At 36.9% G+C, this 24,607-nt stretch overlaps 1 long non-coding RNA gene across 2 annotated transcripts in view; it reads left to right on the forward strand.

Moving 5' to 3' along the window:
* The first annotated feature begins 255 nt into the window (after positions 1-255).
* The window catches only part of LOC125325643, a 32,949-nt gene continuing 8,597 nt past the window's right edge, over positions 256-24,607 (forward strand). The window contains exons 1-3 of one of the 2 annotated variants that reach the window (XR_007203462.1): positions 256-632; positions 11,029-11,110; positions 22,949-23,096. This is a non-coding gene — a long non-coding RNA (uncharacterized LOC125325643). Of the gene's footprint in view, positions 633-11,028; positions 11,111-16,654; positions 16,769-22,948; positions 23,097-24,607 lie in introns of those variants that run through there. The other variant, XR_007203463.1, reaches the window with a different exon arrangement.

Below are 24,607 nucleotides of genomic sequence, written 5' to 3' on the forward strand. Positions count from 1 at the left end.
TTGAACATTACCATGATTGCAACTCACTTTCAGTTGATGTAGTATATTTTAGGACAGAATATTTCTGTACTGTACTTATAATAGTAGATGGCAACAGTTTGTAGTCTTTTCCATCATCAAGGTCCAATGCATTTTTCAATTTTTCACTTTTGGGTTACCACAAGTATTTAAGTAGCTGGTTTTTTGACGAGCACAGCTCAGTTTATAAACCATAAAAGATTAGACTATAATAAATTTCATCTCAGGAGGAAAGGGGGTGTTTATACAAGCTCTGTCTTAAAAAATCCCAACATTTTATTTTCATTGGGTTGTACAGAAACCCCACATATATTTATATTGTTAAGCAACAAGCCAATTTATGTCTCCAGTTGACACTGCATTTCAGAACTGCCTCCATTTTGGGTAGATATCAATTGGAACAAACAAGTCCAGAGCACACAGTGTATTTAGCAGCTCTTTCTGTCCCACACAAATTCTTCTAACACGTATTTTCCACAAGGGAGGAATCTAGCAGTTTCTGAATTATGAGATTTTCAACTATAGTTTCTTGTTCTTTCAGGTGTCTGCAGAGGATCCCAACACATCACAGAGTTACTTCTGTGTTTAACAGTTATCAGCAATGATGAAGAAAGGTAAGTGATTCTGCTGGCACACCAGCAGAGATGGTGACTAGTAGAGAGGTGAATCATCTTTGGCTTGCAGTAGTCTAAGCATCAGCCAGGTTTGCAGCTATTCTGGAGGGAGAAATTTATCCTTAGAAAAGGGTTCTGCCCACAAGCTGCTGAGGACTCTTTCCCTGTGTAAAGTGGAGTTGGTCAGATAAATGTGAGCCCCAGGGAAGATCATTTCAGTTGGTCTTTGAATTGGCACTGCTGAGCTTCCCGTGACCGAAAGGGATGGTTTGGGGGCAGGTTTATCTACTTTAGGAGTTATTAAAAAACAAAACAAAACACAAAACCCAAGAGACCTGCATGAATCTCTTATGGTTCTACATGTTGAGTTACTCAAGACAGAAATAGAAAAGGGATTATTAGAGCTAGGTTTTTCAAAGGGTCTAAATATTTTTTCTTCTTAGTTGTCCAGGAAAACCATACTTAGCATGAATCACTTTCCTGTGGTTGATAGAGAATATTTCGGTATCTGAGACTGTAAGTCCTGCATTTTATTAAATAGTTTACTCACATGTATTTCTTTGTAATATTAATTTTAGAACAAATCTCATGGGAAAATAAATTAACCTCAACAAATTCATGTCCCTGTTAAAACATGCAAATCAATTCCAGGAATTTTACAATTCAGCTAGTTTAGTTGCATGTACAGTCACACCCTCACCACTTTGTCCTTTTGGAATAATAAACTAAATCACATGGTTAGACACAGAGGAAAATTGTCAGGTTCATCAGCTGTCTGGTTTGAACTGACTAAGCAGATGGAAACCTTTCCCAAGAAGGCAGTGCTGAATGCCTCATACCGATGCCATCTTCTGAAGTATGAAACAGGTAAAGCCTGGATACCTCATTAAGGTGTTTAATTCATATTTCTCCTTTCCTTTCATTATTTGCTTCTCCATGACATGCTGGTCCTTGTGCCATGATATGAATTGGAACTGAAGCAACTTATAACTTGCTGCTACTGAGGAGGGGACGTACTGATGCCACTGAGTGGTGATGTACCACATGCTTGGAAACAGGAATGAGGGCAGAGAAGAAGGAAGGCAGAAAAAAGGAGATATAAGATTTTCCTTTCCTAGTAAGCCCTAGCTGCAAGGTAATAAGCTGGGCTTGAGACCTGTACCTCAGTTAAAGCATTATATACAGGTATGCCTTGCAGGACTAGGGCTTTAGGAGTAGTGAGAGTTTCTGATGAGGTACAAAGGGCAAATGCTACTTGGAACATAGTGATTTTGGACAGTCTAAAGCCATGTTTCCCCTGAAAGGAGCAGATGGCTAAGAGAAACCTGTAAACCTTTGATTGTCACAGCAGGACCCAGTCACTGGTCATCTGGCCATGTGTTCTCAGGATCTCTTCCCAGCATGAGTAACATGGTGGCAGAGCAGATATGTGACATATGCAATGCATGGAACTATGGGGTAGAGTTTGTGTCGCTTAAAGCAGCTCAGGGGATGATGCAGAAGAGGACCTCTGCTGCAGACATAGTCCTGGCCCCACTGCAGTAAGGTTGTTTTTCACTAACACAAGGACGAAAAGGATTTGAGGGTGATCAGTCTGGAAAATCTGATTTTTATATGTGAGACGTGTCAGGTTTCTTTGCAATGTAATAGTTAAAGTTAAGTGCTTGCATTTTTCATATCTCTTAAATATACACACACATACATACAATATATAGTCCAATAAAATAGATTTTTTTTTTTAATTAACCTCCATGCTACAGTAATGTTAATGGCAGCCTTAAAGAAAAATAGTAAATTCAATGATTAGGTGAAATTTTTCACACAAGAAATGGCATTAATTTTACTCTAGCACAGTTATCAGATACTTTGTAAATGATAAGATCATCTAAGGAGATAATAGAAGCTTTGACTTTTCTTCATGAGCCCATTCATCTTGTTTTGCTTTCTGATAATAGCAGGCCTCTGGGCTTCAGAGTGTTATTTTTTTTCACCTACATATCTTCCAAACATTCTGACAGAAATGTTAAGCCTAATAGGACTAGTCTCAGCATTTAACACACGGAAATACATGCATGAGCAGATATTTTTCCTTGTCTTTCTTTAGCAAGCTCAGTACTGTTCTTTATTTCACTGCACAGCTTCCAGAGTGTATCCACAGGTGCTGTGTCTTCATGCTTGCTTTCTCCTAACCCTTTTCGTGGTGCTCCCTTCACCCACAAACACTGCCTCTGGGCAAGCCACTGCTGGGCTTGGTTTCCCCCTTCATCTCTGCAGGTCTGCTTTGCTCCAGCTGCAAGTGGCTGAGACTGGCATTAGGATTAATCTTACCTGGCTCAGATAAATGTGATGCTGTGCCCAGCTAAGCCCCCGACATGGTTACTTATCATGCTCCTCCTGGCACATTCTCAGCCTCATTATCCAAATGTGAGCCACCCTGTGAAGAAGAACTATGGAGAATATGTAAACGAAGGAGAAAAACCTGAGCTCCTTAAAGAAATTTCTATCATCCTTCAATATTCCTAATGTAAAGGGAAAACCAGGAAGTGGGGGAATATTTATATATATTATGTTACCATAAATCCTAGGCCAATTTGTGCTATGCAATACTTTTCAACTGATATTCAAGATTTATTGTTGTTCTTCTTTAAGATCAAACAAAACGGTAAAGAGTGATATTAGACAAAATAATATTTTCCTAAACTGGGAAGAGTGTTCAAAGAAGCTGATGAAAAAAAACAAATCCACTAAGTTCACAATAAAAAAAATATTAAAAGTAATAATGTGGGTTCATACAATAATTTATGTGATATAATTAAGTGAACTGTAGGAAGTGATAAACCTAAGGAAAAAAGTTTGTTATTAGAAGAGATTAAAAGAATGTCCTTTATTAAAATACAAGACCAACTAAGAGTACTCAGAAATGTCTTGGTAATTAATGTACAATGTGAAATTTTTGCACTTTGACAACAAATACACAGATTCATATATCCATTTGTATATAACTCTATTAAAATATAATAGAAGACCACGTGCATTGAAGGAGCCATTGAACTGTGAAAGTCCTCTCTTCTTACCAAAGGCTTCCCTGTGTGCCATGGGGAGCAGTAAGAGTTTGTTATCTGCATTAATCTCTTTAACTAGATTAAATTCTTGAGAACAAAATCCACTCAGTTCCTGGACTAGTACATGGGCCAGATCTGTCAAACAGGTATTTATGAACAGACATGAAGACAATTTGACTATGTTCCAGAAGATTAGAGTTGAACTCTGTGTCACAGGTTTTCCCAGGAGGCTAACTGAGAAGACTGCACCTCTTTCTAGGGTCATAGTCCTTATAATAGTTCTGTTGTTCTGTTTTATTAATCCATCTGGAAAGAAAATAGACAAAAAAAATTGTAGAAACTGAAAACTGAAAGGAACAAATCTGTGTTTGATCCAGCATTGTTTTGGCTACTGACTTTTTGGGTTGATGCTAGGCAGGGGCAATATAGTGCTAAATTACAGTTTGATAAATATTTTGGATATTATTATTACTTATTCTGTGTTTTTATTTTTGCACTTGCAGTCCTGACTTCATATACTTACAGGTGACCTAACTTAATTTCTTCTGTGTAGTAAATGAGAGAATTTTTCAATAGCATTTAATTTTTTGATGTTGAACTTCTTTGTAATTTTAAATAATTCTTGATTATTTAAAAATATTTTTTCCATATGAATTTTTGAAAATGCAATCATTTCAGCTCTATTTCTTTCTAGGAATTTGTTCAGACTGAGAAATTGAACTAAAATAACTTAATGTACTTACCCTTTCTTTTTGAAGTATTATAAGTTTCAAAATTCCTTAAGCTCAAAGCAAATCCTTCTTCTAACTAAATAATTAGACTCATAAAAAAAAGGTGGAATCAAGTAAAAGTGCTGTGGTGACATTGAAATTGAATATTTTACATATTTTTCTGTCCTCAACTGCATGCCAAGGTATGCTATAAATAGCTGCAAGCAATCTTTCTATGAAATTTTGGCGTTCAAGTTTGTTTCTTTATGATCAGGCCCTCTGTGGGCATAATCACACCTCTTTAATATAATTTAATTAAACATCAGTAAAAGTCCTGAAGGAAGAAAAAAAATTTTTTTTTTTTTTTGGTGCCTGTATGACAGAGCTGAGTGTTCTATTTGTAGACACAATTGTGGATAAATTGAGAGCATGCTGATTTTCTTGCTTATTCCTCATTAAATAAAAGTATCTTTGCATATAAACACAACCACCACCGCCCCCCAAAACACAACACAAGGAGATTATCCACGTAAAGTATTATTTTATAGCTTTTAATGTCAGTGAGGAAAACGGTAAAAGGGATGACGATATGATCAATCTCAGACATGGATGTGTAGAGTACTGACATCTGGTGGTAAAACTATGTAAAACAGAAGAATGTGGCTAATAAATCGCTTTGAGAGGGTCTGATTTTAAATAATCGCTTTCAGAAGACAAATCTGTTTCTTTTCTACTTCTGTATGTTTAGAAATTATTCTGTAGCATAGCTCAAAGACATTCAACCACTCTGTCTTTATATATGTGTGTATATATATATATATAAAAATAGATTCAGCCCTTAATTATCATTTGCAAATGGGAGTGAATTAACAGGGAGGATTTCAGCGGGGAACCTGACTTCTTGGCATTGCTCATTATTCTAAAGCGATTTTTTAATCTTAAGCAGGTTTTTCCACCTACTTTAGAAGTGGCATTTGCACATAATTATCGTTGCAAGATGGTAGTTTAAATCACCACACCACCATCCCCCACTTCAAATGACACTTATTTTTGTAGTACAACGATTTTTTTTTGCATATTACAGGTAAAATTTATAAAAATACTATTTATGATGCTCACTTACCTTACCTGGTGGGAAAACAGGGATGCTAGCCTGTTAGAAGTACTTGTCACTTTCTAGAACAAACATATTTTTAATTAAACTAATGAGTGGTAAAACTAAGTAGTAACAGCTTCCAGCTGTATCTAAGCCTTGTTTGGCGTTAAAGCAACAAACACAGCTCTGAATTCCTGTGGAGCAGAGCTGTCTTTGGTTAAAAAGGCATGGGATCCTGAGACAACTCATCTTGGTAATGATCTGCGTTACCTCTGCAGATATGAAAGTTGCCTGTTAAGCTACCTTATGTCTAGCTAGCCAAGCAGCTATCCAAAATTAAGCTGTGTTACTGTTAGAGCCCAGAACATGGAGGGGGATAGACCAGATGATATTTATGGTAATTTTAGAGGCCTTAGGATATATCTCTGCTGGTCTTCACCTACTGCTCCAGAAGCGGTGTCAAATGTGACATCTCGCACCTGCTGGCCCTGTCAAGGGTATCAAACACCCTGAAAAATGCAAAATGCCACCAGATTACTAAACTTAGGTGAGTCTTACATCTTCTAATCTCCAGTGTTTTAGCTGGGGCTTCTCAGCGTGGGGTAGACTTTAGAGCCAGCCCTGTGCTGCTGTCTCTGGCTTAACCCTCCAGCCTTGTTCCTTGGCAAGAAGACAACACAGTCAAATCCTGTAGGTCTTCTGGATCCCAGCTGGAGGAACAGGTACATACATCGTGTGTAGCTCTTCTCTTGATAAAGCATTTCCTCTTTACAGATAATTAAAATACAGATCTGATTTAATAAGGAAAACAGGTAGAATTAGGGCAGAGGAGAACCTTGCCACTCCACTTTCTGGTGCCTTCCTAAAGGTGAAAAAAATGGAAAATATTTTTTAAAAAGCACTAATTCAACTCAGCTGTGTTGTGGTTTTGTTTTGTGGTGTTTTTTTTGGTTTTGCTTTTTGGTTTTTGGTTTTTTTTTTTTTTTTTTTGTTGTTGTTGTTCTTGTTTTTTGGTTTTCCAAATGTAGGGAGGGAATTTTATCAGGAATTAAGTCATTATCGAAACAAGATTTTGGCAAGAGGAGCAAAGCCTTAGAAATTGAACTAAATGCTGCTTTACCAAACATGTAACTTTCTTAATTCTGTCTTAATTCAGTTTAACAATGTATAGTCCCTTCCCAGGAAGGAAATTCCAAGCTAAATAGCATTCTTGCTAAATTTGTTCTTGATTTAAGTCTGGGAAATGTGCCTTGGCCACTGCTTAATTTTAGGAGATGCTTACTTACTTTACAGATGCAAGTTTACTTGCCTACAGACCTTGTCTGCATGACAGTAGCTGGCGTAAATACGTGTTGTCTTCTTGTTTGATTTAACCAATTATTAAGATTAATTGCAGAGCTTCCTCAGAAAAACTTTTATCCCCCAAAACAAGAACCTCCTTTTTCATAAATATGTATTTATCACTTCTTTTTCTCTTAAAAGTGATTCATAACTGGCTGCACAGTCAGTTAATATCTAAGTCCAGAATAAGGCACCAGAAGAAGTGACTAGGCAAATTCAAAGACAGAATATCTGTAGTAAAATTTCTGACTCAAGTGAAAACATTGGCAGGGTTTAAAAGCATGTTACCTGTCAAAGACTGACTTCGCTGTTCCCCTCTCTCATCTTCCAAATGTGTGAAGTATCTTCTTGCACACATCTCATAATTATTCATGCAGTATCTGCAGTCTGGAAAGAGTCCTGGAACTTGGCTTCTGACACTAAACACAGGAAAAGGAACTGTCAGCACATAGTTTTATAATATACTTATCTGATAATTTTATTTGGTGCACTACATTTTCCACATATCAGTACTTGTGCTCATGGTGACAGTGTCTCTCCTTAACTGCCACACAACCACGTGTGCTACACATAATGCTGTTAATCATTCTGGCAGTCTGTGTGTGCCTGTCTCAGAGCCAGGGCTGAGAGAGGAGAGCAGACTGTTCCAATGAACTGGTGCAGGCAATGGAGTGGATGGACATGCAAAGCAGTTATTGGGAAAATGAACAAATGGGTATTGCTAGTGAGGCAAAGAGGATGCGATAGGAGAAAGACATGACAAGACAAATTGGTGACAGGGTAAAAGCAGCAAAGGGAGTGAATCAGAAAACGGTGTCATGTAGCAGGGAGCCCTGAGAGTGGAAACAGAGCTGGGATGGGTCATACCTCAAGCACTGGACAGGATGGGAAAACCACTGAGGCATGGAGATAATTTCCAACCTGATACGAGACTAGAGCACAGATCTGAATGAGAAAGAAAGAATTAAAAAAACCCAAAAAACAAACAACACTCAAAAATATATAGTAGTATGAGAGAAATAAGTCTATTTAGCTGTATTTGGAGATCATGGACGAGAGTCCCAAGAGAAGGTAGTTCTGGAGAACTTACAAACTCAGCAGGACTTTTAAATAATAATAAAAAGAATAAGAAATAAAAACATTCAGCTGTTAAGAGACATATATATGGAACACCTCTTGACAGTCAGACATCAGAGAACACCTATGATAAGGTTGAAATACGGAGTGAAAAGAAAGATGAAAGATCTTGCCCCGTAAGTACATAACTTTGCAGTGACTCAGTCATTGAGACTGAGGAAGAAGATCCCATGAGACCAGAAAAGAGAATGAAATAAAAGTATTTTCTTCTGAATTGATTTGTGACATCAGAATTTTAGCAAGTAGCAAAAGGATGTCAAATATCTGACGGGACTTCTCTGCCGTGTCTTTGAAAAGTTGTGTTGCTGCCACCTGCTGTTATCCCACAGAATGACAGGAATTTGTAAGTTTTGTAATACTGTACTTGGTAAACAAGGATAAAATATTTAGTATCTGATGCAGTTTCTAAGCAAGTATGGGGGATTTTTTGTGAGATTGAAAAAGAATACCAAACCCTAATGACCAAACCTTCAGATTAATTTAACAGTCATATAAAAATGACAATACTAGACAATTTGTGTTGTCCTTTTTCTTGTGCAAATACTCAAAGGGTATAAAAACAAGTGTGGGATAAGATGCTATGCCAGAATGTCAGCTGGAGGTCTATTTAGGTCTCTGCTCTACATATGCTTACGTAGCTGCCACTCCCAAAATCTCTTGCTTACATACCCACATAAAAACATAGCTGTGCTACTAAAAAAAAGAAATAAAGACAGCTGTCAGAATCTTGCTTTAACCAGAGTAAAGACAGCATACTTCCTCAGCAAAGAGATGGAAGCAGGAATTTCTCCCTCTCCCTATCAGGATATCAAAAGGCAGCAGATGTCTTGTAGGGTGAATGAAAAATTTGTAACTGAAGAATAAAAAGCCAGGGGTTACTGTTTAAATCTGTAAAACAGAAAAGAGTTGAATAGGAATACCTCCAGATCACTGGTGCTGATGATTACATGTGGTCAGAGCTTCTTTCAGATTTTCTGCAGAATTTAGGCATATAAAATATGCTTTTAGAAGTTTATTGCAGAAAAAGAGAAAATAAAACCTAGGTGTTCACCGTTATATAATGATAAAATAATTAAAGATCACAGATATTATGATGCATCAGAGAAGCGTTATAAGCCTAAGCCCAAAGCTTTTTCTGTCTTCTGCCACCAGCCCTGCACCCAATTCTGATGATTTGTCAAGCTCATAGAAGTGCACCAATGAAGTACTCACTTTCCATACCTGAAAATATAACTACAGTGTCCCATAGGAAGCCAGTTTATGTGTTTTGCCCTTAAGATTGCATTCTACATGGTGAAAGGTGAACTTAAGCACCCAATGTCTGGTTGTAACTGCTGATTCAGTTTGTCAACTCATTTATTTTCAGACAATGCCAAGGCTTGTTTTTCTGGGATGGTGCACTAGGCAAAATGGATGAGACTGTACCAGGTTTTGTCTGTTAAAATAAAGAAAAAATCTTAGGAAGTCCCTGACCAGTCCCTCAGGAAGTCTGCTGCTGTTATTTCTTCATATAAAATCTATAACACTCATCTTCATTTTCCCATGTAAGAATATTCTGATGCATTACAATATGGCCTTCATTTTATGTCTTACACTCTGAAGTTTAAATACCTAAAAAAATAACAATTATGCTGTATCTGTAAAGCCACCATATCCAGGCTGGAGAAGAGGCACAGCCCAGAGCTGTGCAGCACAGATGTGGCCAGTCTGTACCACTTGAAGTCATATTGAGATAATGGTCCCTTGCCTTGTTCTATTTATGTGTTTATGTGTTTATGTAATCTTCCTTTTGTTAAAATTTATGGTGTCAGTAGCTTGTGTTCTGGGCTTTTGAAATGCTTGACATTCTTTCATTAAGATATAGCTTGAAGCAGGAGATTTAAAATCTACTGGAAGGCTTTATACAAGAAGCAAAACTCTGTCTCTCACTAAAGTCAGAAAAAACCTCAACATTTTAATTTTTTTTTTATTTGTTTGTAACGTGAAATAAAAAATAGCTAGTAAAGAATAGAAGAAAGAAACATACTGACTACAAAAATATTAAAACATACTGACTACAAAAATATTAAGACTACTATTTCAGTCTATGTTGGTTTGGTTTTTTTTTTTTTTTTTAACTGAGTAATAAAATTTCCCCTCTTTTGTGGACTTGTAAATAAGCAATACCATATTTATATATATATTGGATTTGAAACATCACTAAAGAAAGTTAGGAAGAACACGATTTTAAATACAGTATCTTTTAGCTATAAATTAATGTGAAATGTCCTTCTCTCATTTTACTGCTGATTGTTTCTCTTCTGTCCCACATCAGGAAAAAAAAAAAAAAGTTTTACCAACAAAATGAAGGAAACACAAAAATTCAAGAAAAAGAATTCAAGAGAGAAAAATTTTTTTTTCTGAACATACAGAACACAGGCAGAGTGGACAGAGCTCCTGCAGAACTGTGATTCTGTTGTTGTGCTGACTAAGAATAAATGCTTCAATATGATAATAGCACTGCCTTGTGTAAAGTCTTAGCTGAGACACTGTGTGAGGGGAATTTGTGTAGTTCAAAGGAGCTGATTCTAGCAAAAAAATGCATGGAAATATTCCAAAGATGACCAGGTAAATGGAAAAGAGGCCATGAAGGAACTGACATACTCTGACAAGAAAACCAGGGCTAAGGGGTTTTTGGTTTTTGCCTCTAACAGAAAACTTGAATGGCAATGAACAACACTAGGGAAGGGCAAATAATTATTCAGTCAATTAGCTAACACTAGTAAAAAAATAAATAAGTAAAAATTAAACAGGTTGAGTTTAGGCTGGAAATTAGAAAAAAAGGACTCCTAACCTTTAATGTGAAGCCTTTCTGTAACAACCTTCTAATGGGAAAATAGTGGGAAAAAATATTTTTAAACAGAACTTAACCGTGATTTTGAAATTATTCTATGCTGGTTTTAATACTAGCAGAGAACCAAATGCCGTGATGCCAGGGATCACTTTCGTTCTTCATTTCTGCATTTCTCCAGACTAATAAATACAAGAAGATATTATATTTTCTCTTCCAGAAGAGAACAGGGAGAAGAGGATTTTACAGGGGAGCTGTCACCTAAAGAAGTTTTGCACTGTGAGTCCCAGCTCCAGATCAAGGTAAGAATTAAGATTTTAATTTTTTAATTTATATTATTTGTCCATGTTCCCAGTTTATTTTTGTATAAATGTATTATTCAATGCTCCAGTGGATTGTTTTTAGAATGGATGGGATTACTGCTCAGAAATATAATTGTATCCTACAACATCAATTCATCTTAGTTCATCTCTTACTATCTGTGTTTCAGATTTAAGTTTGGAATCAGCAGTTTTTGGAACAAAACCTGAATGTGAATTCTTACCTGCTCTGATACTGTGATCTCCTCTCTTCCCCTCATGTCCTCCTTCATGGGGTTTCTTATAAACAAATTCAGCTCAGGCTTACCTAACTGAGCACCTACTTTTGGAGCTATAAACTCCATGACAAGGTGGATGCAAGAGGATCTCTATGGATACATTACCTACTACAGCTACATTACTAGAATCATTCAGATCATACCCATGAATTTAGTTTTCAACAAAGTAGTAACATATGCAGAAAATTTCCACAAGGTGGGGATAAAACAATGTTTCATATCAAGAAGTTTGCTTTTATAAGACTCAGTTTATAGTTTGCACTTCTGCATGAAGTCTAGTCTATGGAAGAGAAATTCCATCTTACAAATCAGGGATTCAAATAAAATATTCATGAAAGCACATGAATAGCTTTCCACTGAGTGCTGTTGGATAAAATGTAGGCTTCTTTTAATAACTTGAAGTGTATAATCCTAAGGGCTGTTTAGCAGTGGTCCTGAGAGGGTTCAATTCAATATTTTTCCATTTGTTTGATTTAAAATTATCAAACTTATGCTTCATTTGCCTAATGTTTTGTTATCCTTCATTTAAGGGTCAACATTCTAGTTTTATAATTATGGAAAAATATGGGGGTTTATAAAAACCTCATCTTGTTATCCTGAATCCAAATAAGAATGGCTGTTGCAGCACAGTATAAATGAAAATTAAATGCAAAAAATTATAATACATGTAAATCAGATCTGGAGAAATTATGAACTAAGTATAATTAGAAGAAGAGAGTCTACATCTTCAGGGTATTAATGAGTTTTTTTACTAGAAGATTTTGATTAGTTTGACATGCCCTCAGTACATCAGAGACAACAATTCTTTCAGAACTCACCCACTTGTTCTTCTGAAAGAGATTTTAAAAGCTTTTGTTGTTCAGGAGGAAGTTAAGCAATAACTTGATTAAGAGCTACAGGGAATAGAAAGTTCACGGGTTTAGAACCAGAGTACTAATCAGCCGTGTTAATTTAACTGTGTGTTGCATTACACACAATTAGAAATTGAATAAATACTGCATTATAATGGCCTAAATCAAGAGGAATGGGCCAAAATCAAATCAAGAGGAGACTTGCATGCATTTACCTGTTAGCAAATTGAACACAAAAGTTTCCAGTTTAGATTAATTATACATAACTGTGTCAGGTTATTTCACAGCCCAATACTTTCTGAACATATCTTTTAAATATTCCACACAGGAAGGGTTTGATGTTTTCATACCAAGTTTACATTTTTGAAGGTACTTGACTCTACACAGGATTTACATTTAACAGCATGGTTGGGTAATTTCTCACACAATCACAACTTAGTCACAACAGTTACAACACACAGTTGGATCACAATGCAAATGTGATCCCCATGACTAGTGTCATTATGTTCACTCTCACAATGTTACCCCCTTGGTTGCTAGGAGGAATACATAAGATGAAGTTTCCTCAAGTCCTCTACTTCCTTCAAAGGTCATTTTGTAGGTGGTCAGATGTTGAGCTGAGGCACTCTGTGTTCAGCTGAGCCACTAAAAACTTCCCCCTGAGGGTCTTGATAGGTCAGGAAGAACATTTACACCTCTTCTGGTGTCAAACTGATTCATCAGCAAAACTCCACTTGACATCTGTTAAGATATGTCTCTGCCTGAATTAAAATGCAAACAGGATCATATGCTGAAGTCAATAGTACAGATTTTATTTAAAAGTAAATTGTGATGTAGAGAGACAGAAAGATATAAAAAAAAGGAGAGATGGGGAGGTGGATGGGGCGGGGGGGAGACAGAGAGATTTTAGGAGAAGATAATCTCTACCTGTGGATCCAGAGGCTCTTCTTCACCTCAGGTTTCTCAGTGATGGTCACTACTTATACATTTTAGCAAAAAGAGGAATTAATGGTCATTGGCTATACGGTTCTCTTATTCTGTTGGTTAAATGATTCCCTTGCTTCCAATGCTAATTATTCCCAGGCTCAGCCTTTCTCTTCTTTTGAATCAGTGGGTTTCTTGCCTTGGGTTGGTAGGTTGTGATCTCCCCCTGGTGGAATTACCTTTTATGCAGACGGAGCTGGTTTCAGCACTGCTGCTGAGTTGGCCTTCCTTGTTGCCCATAAATTCCACATTCTTTGTGGCCCATAAATTCTGCATTCTTTGTGTCCATTAGCCCATACATTCTTCTCCCCCAGCTTTGTTACCCTCTCCTTAGGTCTGAGGTGACAGCCAGTACCACATTTATCTTATCTCAAGTTCCTGCTGTGGTGGTTTAAACTATAGTCCAAGTTCCAGGTATCCACGGAGGCATATTCAGGGGGCCTTTTGTTGAGGTTGGTGGTTGCAGATGCCATCTATCCTATAACTTGGAGTGGTCTTTGTTTGACTGGTGATGTGCATACAAGCAGTTACTTCATTATGCAGTTTGCCACGGTGGGAATTTTTGTCTGGATGCATTACCCAGGATGTTCTAGCCAGATCTCACCTCTTCCAGGCTTGAGTTATTGCCATCCTGTCTCGCTACGCTGTGCTTATCTCATGGCAATGTTTTCTGTGGCCTTAACAGCATCTGAGATAGGAAACTATGCTCTTTACATCCTTAAAACATCAGAGTCACTATTTTGCATTAGGATAATACACTGGGCAGGAAGTTTAGTGACTGGTACATGTGCTGGTGACGCATTACATGACAAAAAGTTACAGGCTGTGGATCCAAAACCAGTGACTCTTGATCTATTCTGCCTGCATCTATTAATTACACATTGTCTCTTTATGATGACATTTCTATAGGTTTTATTCTTTTATCTGGTTGCTAGGGACATATTTGTCTTGGTTTGAGACAAATTGGAGGAAATGTCCAAAATGAACGTATCCTCTAATAGAAGGCAGATTTCAGCAGCCCCTACCCCACAAGGTTCAGAAAGAAATTCCTTGGAGGAAAGTGAAAAAAACCTATTTATTTAACAATCAGGGTGCACACAGGCACCAAAAAAAGAATGACTACTGTTAAATAGTAAAACTCCTTGCAATGAAGTAGATCTGGGAAGATTCAAAGTCCTTTCTGTGGGTGTGGCTCTCTCCCTCCAGAGCTGGGGCGCAGGGTAGGCTCCTCTGGGCCGTGGTGTAGCGCCTCCTGGTGATGGTATTCCAGACTGGAGCAAACAGTTCCAGGAGAAGAAGAAAAACCAAAGTCCCCGGAAAAGTTCTTGCCTCAGCTAGCAGGCTAGCCAAAAACAAAGGCTCTTAACTCTGTCTCTCCTGAGAAAAGGAGCCAAGAGCTAGGAAAAGCAAGAAGGTGCTTCCTTGGCTCTGCCACAGTGAGAGCAAGCAAGTTACCTCTGTTTTTGAACACAGGCCACCGAAAGAATTCCACAGGCTACCCCCCTCTCACTTAGGTAGCTTTAAAGGCACAGAACTCATGTCTGGCATAGGGCAGACGATAGGGAATACAGTGTCATGCAGTCACCCCAGGACTGGAGTATCCAGTTGTAAGCAGCACGATATGTTTAGGTCAGGCCTTATAGATTTATATGTTGCATTTGTTTTTATATTCCCTTCCCTGCAATTCTACGAATTCTATGATTCATTGCATACTTTTCATTGGTTTTTAAGCCCATAAACATCTTTTTCAGTATTCTATTCTGAAGTTCCTTATAAATTGCGTGTTCAAGCTTGGATTCATAGTGTGGTTTTAGTAGCTAGTATTCATATTTTTTCAGGCCTCTGTATCATTGCTCTGTCTTATACATTTGATTTTGAAAGTATTGCTCTTGGTCTTCTGAATCATGGTTTGTACTGGCCAATTCTATTACTTAAAAAGATGCATCATTATACAACTTCTGCAATTCTTCTCATTATGAAAGTTTATTGTAGATGGCAGAATACTTTTTTTTATCAGGAAGATATAAACACATTAATTGAAGCTATCGAATTGCGTACCTTCCTTAATAGCAGTTTTATTAGCTGCTACCAACTCCATTCGTACTCTTGGGTCATTAACTTTGATACAGCAGGCAAGTACAATTTTGTTGTAATCAAGAAAGTAATAAAAGGATAGTTTATGCACCACAGGACAGTTTACAATAGCAATAAAGTCTAATTAATTCTATTATTCACTCTTTCCTATTAAAGGTTGAATTTAGGTTCTGATATCAAATATCTGGGGAGTTAAGCAGATAAGAGAGGGACCATTCTGTCCTGATATGAAATTAATAGTTTGCACCTGAGAAATTAAAATGGAGCAATAGAAAATAAGTGGATTCCCATGGGTATTTCAGTGAGAACAATATATTGTGTCTCAGATGAAGCCTATTCTTCAACATGATTGTGAGTCAGCAAGGTTAACCTCAGATCGATTTTACTTGGACTGCTTTTACAGCACAAGATCCCACTGCTGAGGAAAAGGAGTCCAAAAAGTAATTGCTGGATTTATCCAAGATGGGCTGACAGCTTTTCCCTCTGTTTCCCTATTTTCCCTGTGTATGCATCAGGCATTGGCATTTGGCTTGGCACAGCAGGTTCCCTTATCATAAGAAAGAGAAAGCTATGGAATCCTACCTTTCCCATCAAGTTTGCACCAACCCATGTCTTAAAGCAGTTCTTTTGGAAGTCTGTGTCCTGGATAAGATTCCAGAAAATGGTTAGAGTAATAATGAGTGGTGGAACCTGATTAGGACCTGAATGATAATATATTGACTCCTTTTCAAGGACTTGTCTATTTTAAGGTTGGAGAGAGCCTTTGAATTATAGAATACAGGGAAGCCTCCTGTGGAGGTTGAAGTACTTTTGGAAATCTCTTAGAAATTTGTGTGGTTTGTAGAAACCTTCTCAGGGGTTGGGGGAAAAAATGAGTTGGCTTGAAGCTGTGCTTTGCAATCTCGAGATTATACTTTTTTTTACTTAACTAAAATTAAAAGATTTTAAAAATCCATCTGCAACAGACACATGCCAGAAATGGGCTGTACCTCATCAGGTATGTGCTGTAGCAATTTATAGCATCCTGCCTAGGCCTGTGATACTCATATTCTTAGGTATGCTCTTGACTACATTCAAAAATTAACCCAAGGAAAATGCATTACACTGTGGTAAGATGTACAAACGGCCTGGTGACTAGGAAAAACTCCATGCATCCTTTATTCCCGTTTTCCCCTTTTCCCCACTTTTTGGATGAGTTGTGCCCAAATGCAGTTTGCCTTGGCATTTGTATACATGGTGCTAGTCCTCCTCTTTCACAGTAACAACCTAATTTCATACTATTTCCTTCCTCCTCAATGCTGTCATTCATGATTGCAGGGGTAACTCAAATCATGCCTTCACCACCTCACCAGCACAATACTCCCTGGATCCTATTCCGGTTTCCTGAGGGGGAATGAAAGCCCAGGACTGTCTGCATTCTTTTACCAGACCTTGTGAGTAGCTTGGATGAGAAAGTCAAGAGCTTCTAATGAGTTGATTGATGTTAAGTGACAGTCAACTGACAGTGGCAATCTATTGTCCAGCAAAACAAAATAACATATGCACAATTACTGTCACACAAGACCTCCGTGTACTTGTGCCTCTTCACGGTTGCCAAGAGGGTGGCTGCGTGGGGCTGGTTTGGAATCCCTGCATAAGGCTGTTCAGAAAAAGGTGGCCTTTTTCTGTCTAATCAGGCAATTTCAAATAGATTCCTTTTTGTATGTTGTTGCATATTGGATCAGTGTCCTTAGGGAATCAAGGTGCAACACTGTTCATCTCCTGAATTTCAAAGTGCCTGAGGCAACTGGATTCGCACCTCTGCCAGAAGAGTGGCACCTTCTGGCACATGGCTTAGTGAAGATTGTCAGCAGATGTCTAAGGCATCTCCGAATGTAGACTTGGACACATTTTGCTCTATTTTCATTCTGGGTGGGATGTCAGTTTAAGTAAATGAACAAAAAATACTGCAGCTGTAATTTGGTGAAAAACAGATATTACTTTTAATTTATTAACTTGGGAGCTAATAAATTTTTGCAGAAAGAGAAAGAATGGAGAAATATAGGTTAACTGCGGGGGCAGTGAGATTTTTTTTGTTCTGGGGAAATACTGTAGAAGATTGCCTAGAAAGGCTGTAAAATCTCCATCCTCAGACTGAGGATGGAGCAACCTCTTTCAACTTGACTTTATTTGAACCGGAACTTGAAACTGGAAGACCTCCAGAGGTCTCTTCCGACACATTGGATTCTGTTTCTATGATTTGCGTCTATCTGGTAACATTGTTGCATGTGTTACTGATCACCTCAAGTTAGCCGCTAATACAAATAGGATTATTCATAACAAATACAGGGAGTTATTTTTTGCCAAAAGTTTTCAAGCCTGTACTTTACAGTTTAAAGCACACCAGTAGGCAGTGTAATGCGTGCTGCTTGACAACAGCAAGTAATTCTTAACACTGGCAATTTCTAGTCCATCAACTGCATACCAATGTTTGAAAAGCTTCGATTCCCCACCAAAAAAGGATGTTCAATTCCACGTCAGAGCTAGAACCTGAGTCTCACAATAGCTTTTTGTAGAAGTTCAGCTATAGAGTTCTTTCCACTCATTCCCACTTGTTTATGTAGGTAGGTTTAGCCACCCTCACTGACAGTGGTTAAGGGAGCAGTGGTCTCATCATGCCTCCTCTTCTTTTTACTGTTCACTGGGGTACTGCAGCCTTCCAGCAGCCTCCTTTTGCCAAAATCCTTCTGCTGCCTCATTCTTCACCTCATGCTTCTGTTGATTCTTAATGCGACTGATGATTCTGTTTTCTGTCTGATGTTGATTCCCTTCAGTGAGAGTGTTCAGCCATTGCCAAATCTGAGCTCGCCAGCTCCTCTCCTTCCCTGAGCTTCCCATTGTACTGCTGGCAAGGGTGTAATGCTTTTCCCTTCCCCCTCAACCGGATGGTGGCTCCCCCCTGAGCCCAGATGCTGTGTTTTGCATAGTCCTTACTTCATCCAAAACCCTGTGTGACACTATCTGTGTGCAATGAAGAGCGATAAGTAAGCATTTAATCAGACTTGCCACATGTAATGTTCAGGAAAATCAAGCACTTCTGTGTTAATTATAGGTTTAATAAAGGATGGGCAGTGCTCATCTTCAATAAATTCCCTGACAGTCCTCCCAGAACACAGGCTTCTAATGTGTACACATAGAGATAGATATATATGTATGTGTGTGTTTGTGTGTGTGCATATGTATATGTGTGTATTTATAATACACTACAGCCTAGTTCAAAGGGAAAGGGTTTGAGCTCTGGATTACCTTTATGAAATTGTCTTTCAAAAGTAAGAGAAAAAAAGTTAAAATAACTTTGAAATCTAATAATACTCCAAGTCTTGCTGCTGAAGATTCCGCATTGAACCAAGAAGACATTTATATTATTTTTTTTTATGAAGATATATGGATCTGCAAAATGTGAAATTAGAATGTTGCTGTTCTATCCAAAAGCAGACAACTGAAAGTCTTTAAATATGATCTGAGGAAATATTAAAATAAATATTGGCAATGAATCCTCAACTTTTATCAGGACTTTTCAGTTAAGAAGCTATGAGATAGCAAAAGATGGGAAAATACAAGGCTACAGTGCTTTTCCCAAATTTTTAGCAGATAAATATATAAGGAAAGAAACCCAAGAGTGCCACTGTTAGAGTTCACTTAAAATTAAGAAGCCACTGAAGAAATAATCAAGGAGGCAAAAGTGTATAAGTCAGAGAAATCTGTAGACAGATAACATAACAATCATGGTTACATTAAAATTTGTTACATAGCTTTAAGTAAACATACATATCCCAATAATTTTATTGCAATTCATAGTTGCAGAAAGGGAAGTGAATAAGAATGCATAACTGTTCAAAATATTTGAGAACTGATCCTAAAGAACAGGTGCAGCTAGCTAACCCATGTAAAGGCCATCCTGCTGAGAAAAAACAAAACTAAACCAGAAGTCTCTGAAGTTTGTGCAAAAAAGATTTATTTTGGACCTGACTTAGTAAATCACTCCCTTAGGTTTGGTTTCCTTCTTCCTAATGTTCCAGATGCAAACTCATCTATCATGTTTTGATAGCCTGAAGACTTTCAGTTTTCACTTATGCAGTGCAGTGTAGCCTCTTTCACAGAAGATTTTTTGTATGGAAAGTTAATTAATTTTCCACTGACAGAAAAGTGGAGCAACTGGAATGATTGGTCAGGAGTTAGACCAGGCACTGCTGTCACAGGCAGCTATCTTATGCAGGATCTTCACTGAGGATAACTTTTCTGTTCATGTGTTAAAGATTTCTTGAAAGTCAGTAGACATTTTCATTTTATTGATCATTGAGTCATCAGCTCAGAGTAGCCACAAGATGTCATTGTGGGCCTACTAAAATACACACTGTTGAGGTTGAAAAACTATAAATAGCATAATTAGAAACCAGACCTAAAACCACAAAGAATTATTTTTATAATGTATTAAAAAAAATATTTTGAAACATTTTCCATAGTTTTTATGTCATTACTTTGGAATACAGAAAACTTGAGTATGTGGGTTCTTCACATCAGCACTTTAACACTGTCAGCCTTCTGGAAGGCATTAGCTGCTGGGGCAAAAACCATTTTAGATGAGATGAAACATATGCTTATATGAGGTAAAACCAACACAGAAATAAAATTCTAGAAAATAAAATAAGAAAAACCACAGAAACACTATGAATTCTTAGGAGTTTTTAAACTTTCTTTTCATGCAGCCTTGAATTTCCATTAGTCTTTTCGGAGGATTTCCACACATAGAAAATTAAGATTTTATGTCGTACAAACTTGTTGAAAGCAAATTTTTATTCTTTGTGAGTTCCTCATGAATATGAGGATGTAATAAAGGCAAATTTTTGTGGTGGACTATGATTTTCTCCCAAAATAGGAACATTAAAAAATGTAATGAAGATTACTTTTGGTACACTTAGATAAAAATTTCAGACCTGATTACTTTCAGTTGAGCTCCCAAGATCAATTTTATTATGAGCCAAAAGATCTGGAGGGAAGCTTAGGCTCTTTAATGGATGTTGAATATGCCACAACATAATTTAGGTGCTATGATATTTAACATTTAGGTGTCTCGCCAGTTATAAAATTTTGAAGTACGCCATACAGAGATTGGAAACGGGGGGTATGTAGGGATTCAGGGATTCACACTGAATGATGAGTCACTGAAACCCATATAAAATGCCAGTAAAATCTTGAGTTGTTCCTGCATCTTGCAGAGAGAGAAGTGCCCAGTTCCGTGACTCAGAAAGGTAACTTCACCCTTTTGAAACTCAGTATTAATGTGGGTCAGTATTCTCCAAAGTAGTATAAAGAAGTTCACTATTGAGAAATGCAGTGTAATTAATGCTGGAAGAAGAAAAACAAACCAACAAAACCAAACCAAAATCGACTTACCAGATGTACATTTCATATATTTATTTTGAAAAGGAACCTGGACAAGCACACTGACATGTAGTGAGATGTACTCTAATTCCAAAACTGGAATGCATAGGGAACAGACAATTCTTTGATGATGTTTCAATATTGCTCTTCTGAGAATTTTGATTCCATAAAAAATTGTGACATTTCAGAATTTTCTACATAAAAAAAAAAAAAAAAAGCAAATTTTCTTATTCAAAAATGAATACAATGTAAGGTTGTCTTTTTGTTCTGGTATCACAGACATTTCTGATCTAATTATTGTACATGGCCTGGGTCGCTGTATCTTCACTGAGTTTTCAGTGTTTTTCCTGAGTTGATCCATGTTCTGTTAATTAATGAACTAGGCTTCAATTACATGTTAGAGAAATTTGCAGTAACTGGATGATCCTCAGAGTCTGTGGTCTGACTCCCAGTACAATAATTAGGAGAAATTTCAAAAGGATGCATATTTCTAAATATAACCTTTTTTTTTGGTGATTAAATAATTACACGTTTGTTCATCACCTCTCTCACACTTTATGAACTTCAAACATAATTAGTTCGGCTATGTGAAAAAAATATTACTGTAAAAGGAAAAAGCAAAAAAAAAAAAAAATTACTTGCAGTAACACAATTCCCTTGGCTTTGATAGGATTAAGATTTAGTTACTGTTGTTCCTTCCTGAACATAGAAATGCTACCCAGAGAGTGACAAATGCTTTTAGCATTGTAACAAGGAGTATCTCTGTTTTCACTACATGGATTTCTTCTATGCTTTTTGGACAAATATTTTGCAACAGTTAATGAGCCTTGAGATCTCACTTTTCTTGTATAATAGCTTCATAATCTGGTAATAAGACCAAAAAAAAAAAGAAACAAATAGAAAGAATACTGATCAAAGTTACAGCCATAAGGCACTTAATAAAAACTTACAGTTAGAATTAAAAACACGTGAATGTTTTTACTGTGATATGTGAAATTAGCCATTGAATATTTTTAGTAAATTTTGCCTAGATGTGTTTTAGACTCTAGAGGAAAAATCCATTCTTATTTATTTTATTCTTTTCTCTTTTTTTTGCTGTGCCTATGTCTAAATTTATCAGCAGAAAGTTTGTACCTCCGTGGGAGCACAGCAGGGGTCTTACAGCCAAATTCTTTTTATATTTTGGGTTATATGATAAGGATCTGTAAACCTATGCATATTCAGGATGTAACAGGCAGAAGCAAAATGAAGTCATCAGCAGACAGTAATGATTTTATGGAAAGTTATTCAGTAAAAATACCTGAGAAAAGGAAGAGGAATGTTCAAATAACAGCCTCAAAGGGACTGTTGTTGCGGTAGGAATTCTTGTTGGTAGGATGATGAGACAGGATGTGGGATGATGGCAGACACTGATGTTTTGCCAGCTGAGACGTTTAAAGTAGTGGCATTGAGAAAATTGTTGTCTGACAGACTGTCTCAACATAATTGCCTCCACTAGAAAAACACACAAGGAATGGAAAAGCAGGTAGTGCCTTTGGACTGTGTTTCAATGGGAAGACAGTTCGTGTAAGGCCAGTGATTGCTTGTTAATAATTTCTATGAAGGAAGTGGGAAAAGGAATTACCAAGAAAAAAGCTTTCTGAGAACCTGAATCACTGATAAAGCAAGGAAAGTAAGCAATGGAAATGGGATTTATCAGTGTTTTTTGATGAGGTGATGTCAAGTGAATATCTGTGCATCAGGTAACATGAAGATTAATATAGAAAGAAATAGAACAAAACTTTTTTGGGGGAAAAATATGTCAAATGAATATGACTGGTCATCCATCACTTAGGAATCTTAATTGTTGAGAAGGTTTGATAGTGAGCTACTTCTACCAAAATCAGAGTATTTTTTTGAACGCTGCATAAGGTAAGATTTGGTAGGCTATGCAATAAATGATGTATTGGGTTACTCCCATTGTGGAAAAATTGAAATCTTTTGGCTGAGATACCTGGATTATGGTGAAACATGAAATACATTAGTTGGACAAGTCTTTGTGAAATAATAAATAAAAATAGGGAAAGGGAAGCTGAAGGGTGCAAAACATTAGACTGACATCGCATTACTGAGCTCATGATAATTCATAAAATATTGATCCAATGCAAATGTTTATTATCTGATGAAAACAAAATGCTTCTGTTCCTTGGCAGGGATTTCTGTGATGTACCCTCGCTTCCACTACCTGGATAAGTCATACTCCTCATATTCCCTGTTGCAGAGCTGGGGGCTGGAAAATGTCTGCTGCACTTCTGGGTCCTCATTAGTCAGCTAAGAATATGTAAGGAAAAAGGAACCCAGGTATACCTAGACTCAATTTTATTTGAAAACTTTGTAAATTAAGCTCAGCTATATAAAATGAAATTCTTCATTGTTAGAAAATTTCCAATGGGTTTTTTCTGCTACAAAATTGATTATTCCCACCCTTCCCATCAAGTTCCAGTAGAATGGAAATTCTGATATCTTGCCAGCTCTAATCACAAATTTCTGTTTGACCAAGGAAGACCAGTTTGGCTATATGATGCTGCATTAGACTTGCAAAACAATTTAAATCTCCATCCCTTGATTGTTCATGGAATTTGAGGGAATGATTTTAAAAATTTTTCCAGTTCACCCTCTTTCTGATTTGATTTTATTTGATTTGATTTGACTTGACACATAAGCACATATAGGTCAGGGAGCAGGATGGGACCTACATGTTGACTCAGTAGATTTTATTTTTTCTCTGAGTGTTGTTTTTTTATGGGTACTCCTGACATCTAACTTACCATGTTTTGGATTTCTTTGTCTAATAAACTATAATAATTAATATTACATTTATCTGAAACAGATTTCAACACAGTATGTTTCCTCATCTTTCCATTTGTGAGACAGTGTTCTTTTTACTTCTTCTTCTCCAAGCATCAGCTAATAACTTCATTTGAAAAACATACTTCTAGTGAGATACTTCTATCTATATGCATATGTATTATATATTCAAGTATAAAATTATGGTTGTCAGTATTTTTACCACTATTCTCCGTTCTGCTTCAACTGTGAGGGTACAGAGCAATATATAGACACTATGTTTTTCTCTATATGATTTAGAAAAAATAAAATCCACTCAGATAAAATTTGACTCAAAAGATTTGAGTCAGAGATCCAACAGGATTTTTCACTTCAGAGACACTTTTTAAAGATTGATCTATTTCTGTCCTGGCTCCTTGTCTTGCTTTGTTTTTGGTTTCCCTCCTGTATTGAACTGATTAGTCTTGACCTTTCTGGCTCAGGTTAATGTGTTTTTATAATAGGAATGATGATTGACTCAAACTAAAATTTTCAGCCTGGTAGCATTATTTAAAAACACACAAGCAGTACCAGGTCTTCTCTGTGGAAAGATCTTTCCAACACGAAACCCCTTGCCTACAAAGGAAAATTTTTCACTGTTTTCCTCAGGAAGAGAACACCAGGGTGGTCTTTTTGTGATCCATTGTGTATATTAGTCTACATTGTTCATATATCATTTATATGTTTGGGTAAAGAGCAGGTATACTCAGTGTTAAATCTCTCTTTGTGGAGGCACCATATTTATTACAACCATGGGAAAGATGAGAAATTATTAATGTAGCACTTAAGCAAGGATTTTTTTCCCCTAATTGCTCAGTTGCAGTAGCAGGAGCAAATAGTAATAACATTAAATGCTGGACTTATTATTTATAATTTACATAGCATTGAAAGAGGCAGATAGGACATACACAAGGGCTATTTTTACAAGCAAGTATCGAGGCAAAAATGTCAGTTTTCCTTGTTTCCATTATAGAATTACAGTTTTT

This window comes from Corvus hawaiiensis, chromosome 5 (genome assembly GCF_020740725.1).
Source record: "Corvus hawaiiensis isolate bCorHaw1 chromosome 5, bCorHaw1.pri.cur, whole genome shotgun sequence".
Classification (NCBI taxonomy): domain Eukaryota; kingdom Metazoa; phylum Chordata; class Aves; order Passeriformes; family Corvidae; genus Corvus; species Corvus hawaiiensis.